At 46.9% G+C, this 9,439-nt stretch overlaps 1 long non-coding RNA gene across 1 annotated transcript; it reads right to left on the bottom strand.

Moving 5' to 3' along the window:
- Window positions 1–219: 219 nt before the first annotated feature.
- LOC123143189 (uncharacterized) lies at window positions 220–9,132 on the bottom strand. The gene is made up of 6 exons (XR_006470721.1): window positions 8,710–9,132; window positions 8,425–8,498; window positions 4,392–4,484; window positions 4,212–4,283; window positions 3,916–4,101; window positions 220–1,458 (listed from the first exon to the last, which is right to left on the bottom strand). It is a non-coding gene; the product is annotated as an uncharacterized lncRNA (long non-coding RNA).
- Window positions 9,133–9,439: the final 307 nt, after the last annotated feature.

Here is a 9,439-nt window from a genome sequence, read left to right as displayed (position 1 = left end):
ATGAAGATAGACATGGATCTTATAGTTTAGAAGGAAATCTGTACACTCAACGAAACTATAGCATAAATGTTATCATCACCAGTGTGAATAAAATGATCATCAGATTTATTTTGTATCCTTCTGGCTTTAGAATCCCTAAGAAAGACAATGGGCACAAAAAACAGGAGCTCTGGTCATACCAGAATGAAATAAATTAGCAAGCATCCATTAACAGGCGCAAGTGTTTATAACAAGAGGCGCCCAGAGGCATAGTGCAATGACTTGGACACACCTTATCTAAGACAGGTCTAGAAGGGACCAAGAACTTACACGCAAAGTTGACTAACTCTGAATAAAGTAATTGCAGAGGAACACTCACATTGATACCTACGACACTTCCCTGTCAACCGGCATGCACCGCAGGCCAGGCGGAGCGGGCAAGCGCACTCGCAACCACCATAGCCGACTGGGCAACATCCTTATATGCTAACATGCTCTCGTAGTTGTAGTCTACAACGACAAATCCGTACAGTCCTTGTAAGAAGCGCACCGCCTGAAAACGGCTTGATCAAACAAAGAACAACCCCCGTCCAATGTTTCTTCCCAGATAAATCGTGTCGTAGACCGCACAACGTGATTGCTAACAAAATTATCTATCTCAACTATTCTAATGACAGACCCATCAACGACCACTTCTCGAAGGTAAAAATGAAATGGCAATATACAGTAGGCCGCGACAGCCTCAAATAGAGGTACATAAGAACAACCCCCGTCCAATGTTTCTTCCCAGATAAATCGTGTCCTAGACCGCACAACGCGATTACTAACAAAATTATCTATCTCAACTCCTCCAATGACAGAACCATCAGCAACCACTTCTCGAAGGTAAAAATGAAATGGCAATCGACAGTAGGCCGCGATAGCCTCAAACAGAGGTACATATGATGAACAAAGAATAACCATGGATGAACTGAAAACAATTAAGAGTGAATAATGCATAGCGTGCTTTACCTTCATGAACCGAACCATAAAAACAATAGCCAATAGTGCACGGAACAACAAGGTTGCCACCAAATGGAAGAAACAATCAGCAATTAGTATATATATGGTGTATATATATATCATCCACTATTGCAGTAACAATCAACATTTACCAAGCGATATCCTAAACAAAGTTGCCAAGTGTATATATATGATCCACTATTGCAGTAACAATCATCATTTACCAAGCGATATCCTAAACTGAGTTGCCAAGTGTATATCCACTATTGCAGTAACAATCACAGCAATCCACAACTACAAATTAAACCAAGAAAAATCTTAGTGATCCCTACAGGCATGAATGATTACCATAAAGGGGAACAGGACTGAGAGACACACATAGAGTGAGAGATGAGATCCTCACAGTAGGACCACCTTGTTCAGCGACATGCAGCTCCAGCTCGCCGCTCGGCCGGCGGACACGACACCGAGCTCTGACTGCATCGGCATACAGAAGTTAAAACTAGAGAAACAAAACAATACATACATAGGAATTGACCATAGCAAAACACACGAACTAATTTAACAATGCAAGACTACAAAGGATTCACCAAACATCAGCTTGTTTAGTCATGGAAGGAAGCATCACATTTATATACACGGCAGGGGCAATCTAATTTGAGAAAACATGCATCCATTTAAGCTATCTCTTTTCCAGATTGTATAGGATATTTTAGCTACTAGCAAAGAATCCTGTGAAATAATACAAAGAGGATACGCTACGGAGGTAGAAAATTAAGTAAACTGTAAAAGTATACCCATAGTCTCATACCATGATTTATGATCTATTATTGCCAAACCCAATAAATAGTCTAAGCAGATTCCGTTCAATCTCTACACATCAGCACACACGTCATAAAAGTAAAATCCAGGAAAAAAACATGAGAGGTATATAATAAATATACATGATATGTAAACTTCAAAACTATATAGCAAATGAGCATACTGCAGAGAGATAAATGCAGATTTGGAAGCAACATATTCATAGATACACAATTGTAGCAGAACTACGTGTTAGTATATACGATGTCAATTTCATTTAACTTCACAAAAACACAAATTTTATGCCGACCTACTTCTAATCTGGTTGGTGTTTGTGCAACCTTCTCGGACCCCACTGACAATTATCTAACCCAAGCAGCCTTTTGTTGTTTCTATCGTCACTTTCAACAAGTATAACTTTATTAATTCCTAGCCTGTGGCGGCCGAAGGTTCCGCGCGCAGGCGACTAGGCGACTAGGGTTCCCCCTCCCCACCTCCCGCCGCCGCCGGCCCCGCGTTCCACCTCCGCCCCCTTCCTCCCTCCCCTCTCCCCCGTCTAGACCCGCCTCGCGCCGCCTCCCCGGGAGGTGGCCGGGGCGGAGCTCGTGCCCCTCTTCCGCGGGCCCCCTCCTCCCCCTTTTCCTCTTGCCGCCGCCGGCGGTCGCCCCCGGCGCTGGCCCGGGTGGTTCCGGCGACGGCGGGCCTTCCCTTTCCCGCGTGCGCGTGCTCCCTTCCCGGGGTAGGGAGGCGGCGGCGGTGCAGCTCGGCGTGGCTGCGGCCCGGCTGCCCTGCGGCAGCGGCCGGCGGCAGGCGTGGTGTCGGCGCCGCTCCTTGGTGGCGGGGCGGCGTGGTGGTGCTGGGTGGCCGTCGTCGCGACCCCGGCCCAGATCTGGGCCCGGCGGGCCCCATCCGGGTCCTAGCGGCCCAGGCCCCGGGCCCCCGGCGTGGCCTCGTTGTCTGCGGCGCGGTGAGGAGGAGGAGCGGCTCGGATGTGGGGCGTCGGCGCCGACGGCGTGCCGGCAACAGCGCGAAGGCGGGAGCTTTACGGGCCCACGAGGGCTCGGCTGGGCCTGTGGGCCTGGTGTGCTCCTGCTATTGCGTCCGGACGGCTACCGTCGCGGACGGTGGAGGTGGGGCCCTCCCGCGTGCCGACGGTGCTGATGCCTTAGTCCCGACTCTGATTCTTCGCCGCGCTGTCCTCACTTCGCGGTGCCGTGGTGAGACGGCATGGGGGCCTCATGTCCGCGTTGGCGCAGGGTAGTGGTTGGTCTGGTGGCTGGATCCGGAGTTCCCGAGGTGCGGGTTGGGATCGGGGGAAAGCCCTGTCGGCGTGTCCGACACCGGCGCGGTGACGCCTGTGGGCGCCACCTGACCTTCCGGGAGGGCGTCGGGGGCTACCCTTCCTCTCGCCTCGTCGTGTACCGGGGGAAACCCTTGGCAGCAGCGTCGTCATCATCGCGATCCTTCTTGGAGGTGTTGATAGGTGCCGGCGCTCCGGAGTCTTGGAGCCTAGTGGAAGATCCTGGTGGGCGCAGTGGTCGCGAGGCTTTGTTTTTGTTGATCCGCCGTTGTCGGCATTTGTTTCTTTGTTCTTTCTCTGTCATTTCTTTTGGGCGTGACTGTGCTGCTTCCGCCCCAACACCTATCCCTGTATGATTCGGTTGGTTGCTTTGTATACAAAGGGGGGGGGGGGAAACCCTTTTCGATAAAGTATATCCTTATTAATTGCGAGCCTGACCTGCAGATTGATAGTACGACATGACTAATAGGTGTGCATATAACAGCTACAGTTTTACAAATGGAACTCAAATTTTACCTTATATATCATGTGAACTAAGGGGTAAATGATAATTATACATTTAGGGAAGATATCAATTGCAAAATGCTCAGAATCAGAATCTTGATCAGTAAAAACGACGCCCCCTCCTATCAATCGGATATTTTGTTTGGAAATTTTGGTAATTCCTCTAAATCACAAATGGACAATAACCAGAACCACATTAAGCAATGCCTAACGGAGGTGATTGCATTGTAAAGATAAAGAATGTCATTCACACAAGCCACATGCATGCAAGAATTGTGTGTATGTGATGTAACAATAGTAAACACAGATGTACTGAGCAATAAGCCTACCATATCAATGACCTGCAGAATGGCCTTCTTTACGACACTGTCAGAGGGCGATCCGCCTCTTCATAGTTCGTCTTCTTGAAGTTACAGGTCATGTGCTTCCTACCAAATCCCAGGAATTACTCGATGTCCGCATACAGTCCCCACTTCACACCGGCACAAAATAGTTTGTGCCAAAACCTAGGTGTCCTGCAAGATGCCTACCTTGTCGTCATCCATAGTGGCCGCAAAATCTTCTCTAAAGAAGAGACATGTTGAAATCCAAAGATCGTAGGCGAGAAAAATTGAAAAGAAAGTACCTTTTCTTGGTGAAGTTCTTGTTGCCCGGAGTTTCGTGATAGAAGATGACACCTCTTGCATAGCCAGGCTCTCTTTGACACACGGTAGAAGGGAACCAGGAATATTATGTCAGCATTGCTCGTTTTTTATAAGGCATGGAACAACGAAACGGGCCTTTTATTGTGTTTATATGCGCCTACCTGGCCGCCTCTCGAGTTGAAAACAAAAGAAACACGCTCCATGCCTTCATATCAATGCAGAGAAGCTGAGCCTAGGTGTATCAATTATGTGTTCTGCTACATCTCAAATAGAAGGATCAGTATGGTCATGTACTTGGAATTCTGAAGACAAATTTATCAAGTATCTGCTTCTAATAACAAAAATTGTAATAGGATTCGGTGAAATGTCAGTAGGCTCTTAGGATCAGGGGAGCAGTCTTCACCATCTAAAAGTGACTCTTCTTTATAATTACACAAAAATAGTGTTCACTGAATTCTGAAAGGATGTTCCTCCAAGGTATAACATAATATACATATGATTCAGTAGGCAATACAAAGTAGGACATATATAGTAATAGTGGTTCCTTACAAAGGTCAAGCATGTGTATTTTTTGGTGTGATTTGCACCCTGCTAACTAAAATAATATCACAAGCTTTTTTAGATATACAGATGAATATGAACCCCTAGGAAGATAAAAGGTGAAATAGCACACTACTGTTTCTGAAGCATTTGACTATATACATAGAATCCTAAAGGGAAAGTAAACATAGAAACACAATCAGTTATGTTCTACTGTTGGGGAACATAGCATGCAATTTCAAAAAAATTCCTACGATCACACAAGATCTATCTAGGAGATGCATAGCAACGAGAGGGGGAGAGTGTGTCCACGTATCCTCGTAGACCGAAAGCGGAAGCGTTAGCTTAACGCGGTTGATGTAGTCGAACGTGTTTGTGATCCAACCAATCAAGCACCGAACGTACGACACCTCCGAGTTCTGCACACGTTCATCTCAATGACGTCCCTCGAACTCTTGATCCAGCAAAATGTCGAGGGAGAGTTTCGTCAGCACGACGGTGTGGTGACGGTGATGGTGATGTGATCCGCGCAGGGCTTCGCCTAAGCACTACGACAATATGACTGGAGGAGTAAACTATGGAGGGGGCACCGCACACGGCTAAGAGAGAGAACAATTGATGTGCTTTGGGGTACCCCCTGCCCCCGTATATAAAGGAGGAGGGGAGGAGGCCGCCGGCCCTAGGGGGCGCGCCATGGGGGGGGAACTGACTAGGACTCCTAGTCCAAGTCGCCCCCTTCCTTCTCTTGGAGGTGGAAAGGGGGAAGAAGAGGGGGAAGGAAAGGGGGGCCGCGCCCCCTTCCCCTTGTCCAATTCGGACAGCCCATGGGAGGGCGCGCGCCACCCCTTGCGGGCTCCCCTCTCTCTCCCCTATGGCCCATGTAGGCCCATTACTTTCCCCGGGGGGTTCCGGTAACCCCTCGGTACTCCGATAAATATCCGAAACGCTCTGGAACCATTCCGGTGTCCGAACACTATCGTCCAATATATCAATCTTTACCTCTTGCCCACTTCGAGACTCCTCATCATGTCCGTGATCTCATCCGGGACTCCGAACAATCTCCGGTCACCAAAAACACATAACTCATAATACAAATCGTCATCGAATGTTAAGCATGCGGACCCTACAGGTTTGAGAACTATGTAGACATGACGGAGACACATCTCCGATCAATAACCAACAGCGGAACCTGGATGCTCATATTGGTTCCTACATATTCTACGAAGATCTTTATCGGTCAAACTGCAATGACAACATACGTCATTCCCTTTGTCATCGGTATGTTACTTGCCCGAGATTCGATCGTCGGTATCCTCATACCTAGTTCAATCTTGTTACCAACAAGTCTCTTTACTCGTTCCGTAATGCATCATCCCATTACTAACTCATTAGTCACATTGCTTGCAAGGCTTATCATGATGTGCATTACCGAGAGGGCCTAGAGATACGTCTCCGATACTCGGAGTGACAAATCCTAATCTCGATCTATGCTAACCCAACGAACACCTTCGGAAACACCTGTAGAGCATCTTTATAATCACCCTGTTACGTTGTGACATTTGATAGCACACAAGGTGTTCCTCCGGTATTCGGGAGTTGCATAATCTCATAGTCAGAGGAATATGTATAAGTCATGAAGAAAGCAATAGCAATAAAACTTAACGATCATTATGCTAAGCTAACGGATGGGTCTTGTCCATCACATCATTCTCCTAATGATGTGATCCTGTTTATCAAATGACAACACATGTCTATGGTCAGGAAACTTAACCATCTTTGATTAACGAACTAGTCAAGTAGAGGCATACTAGGGACACTTTGTTTTATCTATGTATTGACACATGTATCAACTTTCCGATTAATACAATTCTAGCATGAATAATAAACATTTATCATGATATAAGGAAATATAAATAACAAATTTATTATTGCCTCTAGGGCATATTTCCTTCAAAAGTAAACATAGAAACACAATCAGTTATGTTCTAGGCACTGTTATATATCAAAGAAAGAGGCGAAAACAGGCAGAACAACAATTTTATAGCTGAGAAATGGAGATACATATCAAATGTGGCAATCATGGAATTATTATGTAAGAATGTGGAAATTCCTTTCATCTGTAATGAAAATTCGGTGATGTTCTTAAATAAAAAATAGGAGTTTTGTAGGAAAGAAAGAACAAGTTGTATAGCACAGTATATGTGCAATGAATACTTTGGTTACATGTCGACCATAGTGTTTGTTTTATGTAATGAAAATGGCTGAAGGGAAACCAGCTAAACACACCTCAAACAAATAAATACACATGAAAATATTCTAAGAATGCATGAATGACTCTGTTCTAACCGGATATGCATCCTAACCATATGAGGCACTGACTAACTAATAAGACCACCACATCCAGTACATAAGAATTCCGAGTCCAAGGCACACCATGAACCTTAATTCGCACGCCCGTCAGCACCAGAAAAATAGAACTAAAATTAATCCTGGTAACTAATTAGACAACACATTGTAGCAGTCCAACATATTCATAATTAAGCATACTTTGCCTTTAGGGGGGCAAACAAATCCGAATCTATGACCTTAGTATCCTATATGGCACCATGTACTGGATCGCGCTATAGCCGGCGAGGTCTCTAAATTGACAAATGAACCACAGGAAAATATTTATAGAATATGCATCATGTGCCCTGCAGAGCCCCCTTCGATCAATGATGTCCCTCCTTCCAGCAGGGAAAAAGGTTGAGCAAACCAAACATTCACATCGTGATGAGCAAACACAAACAATCCATGACGAGTCAAATGGTAGAAGACCAGATCAAGCACTACTCTAGTAATATAGCAACCTATTTATCTGAAATGCAAGCCATGCTTTATAAAGAGAATCACCTCGTTGATAGGGGAAAAATATGACATTAAGAGCAAACACAACCCTGCATCTACAAACCTTATCACAACCATGCTCACAGATACAAGAATGAAAAGAAAGCTAAAAAATACATGACTGTGATTTAGCACAAGCGCATGGCAGGAAAGGAATGATCATAGGCATCTCTCCTAAATCTACACATAATAAATAGAATAAACAAACTAACGAAGGATGGCCCAAGAAGAGCAGGACTAACGAACCAGACCAAGACATAGACAGAGGCCATGTTTTATACAAATTGCACCCTCCTGAAAACACATCTACCCCGGCTGCATGGTAACGAACAATTTTTATGGACTCTATTTGCCACGCCATTGGCCTCTTTCCTAGCCTGAAGAACAAGACATAGGCAAATAGGAAAACAAAACAAACAACCCATACAAATGGCTGCATCTTGTCGTCACCTAACTACTACAACTACTGTCCAATAGATAGTCTTTATAAATCATATCTGCAACGACACTGGCTTGTTCGGTAGCTCCAACAACATGGCACATGCGAGTAGTTCCAACAAACATATCAGCAGGACATGGCAGAAATGTATAGAAAGAAATTAGGCCCCACCAAGATTCATATAAGTGACAAAAGCACAAAAATACAAGTAGAGAATGACACTCTTAGACGCCGGCCTTGTACCAATAAGAACACAAGGAAGATACACGGCCACAAGAATGCAAGCGCAGGCCTGGAGAGCTGAGAGGTGAAGGAGAAAATGGGTTGACCTGTAGAGCGATGACCGAAGACGCAGCAGGACGAACCGACCAGAACCACGAGCACCTGCAGACAGCAGACCAACCTGCAAGGGGAAAAGGAGCAAATCGGGGATGAGCTTCAGGTAACCAAAACTGAGACAGTTGAAAACAACAAGCAATTACAGATCAAGGAACACAACAACATATCTGACGCATAGGGAGCAAGAATAGAAAATCTGTAGGCAAACGAGATCCAAAATTAGTCAAGAACACCGACGGCAACCAGAAGAAATTGGATTCGAGGAAAGAAACTACCTTAACCAGTGTCACGCGAAGACCAACCTTGGGAACAAGAGGGCCATCTTCTTCCTCCCCCATGGCCTCACGTTCCTCTCCCCGCTGCTCCCCCGTCGAGCTCGAGCTCGCCCATGGCAGCGCCCACGTGACGGCGAAGACGACGAGAAGCCGCGGCCGCGCCGACCCCCTGGGCCACACCGCCCACGCCACGTCCCATACACCGCCGCCTTTGCCTCGCCTCGCCATCCCTCCTACCCTCCCGCGGGAGCCGGAGCCGGGGGCGGGACGGGGGGTTAGGGTTTGGGTGGCGCCAGATCGGAGGGGGTGGAAGGAGGAGGACGTGAGGGGAGGAGGCCGGACGGTGGCAGGGAAGGAGACAGTAGTGGGCGTGCGAGGGGCAAGAGGAAGAGGAGAGGAAGGCGCGGGTGCGAGAAGAGGAAGGAGGCGCGTGTGCGGGATGAGGAGGAGGCCGCTAGGTTTTAGCACGGGAGTTGCCGTTGATTTATACTCGTATGTGAAATGACCAAAATGCCCTCGGCGGCCGCCCAGTTTTATAGGCGGTGGCACGGCGATTCGACACTATTCATCACTATATCGTCAGTTTTTATCCAGCGGCCCAGATCGTCCGGAGGCGAGATCCGGCAGACGACACATCAGGAAATCGACCCGGCTAGAAGTCGCTAAACTCTGAGGAGCCTCCTGAGGTGCTTCGTTTCTTCTTTTCTGGATGCCCCTGACGGTGCGAGTA

The sequence above is a fragment of the Triticum aestivum genome, chromosome 6D (assembly GCF_018294505.1).
Source record: "Triticum aestivum cultivar Chinese Spring chromosome 6D, IWGSC CS RefSeq v2.1, whole genome shotgun sequence".
In the NCBI taxonomy this organism is placed as follows: domain Eukaryota; kingdom Viridiplantae; phylum Streptophyta; class Magnoliopsida; order Poales; family Poaceae; genus Triticum; species Triticum aestivum.
This window is presented reverse-complemented; position numbering and strand designations above follow the sequence as displayed.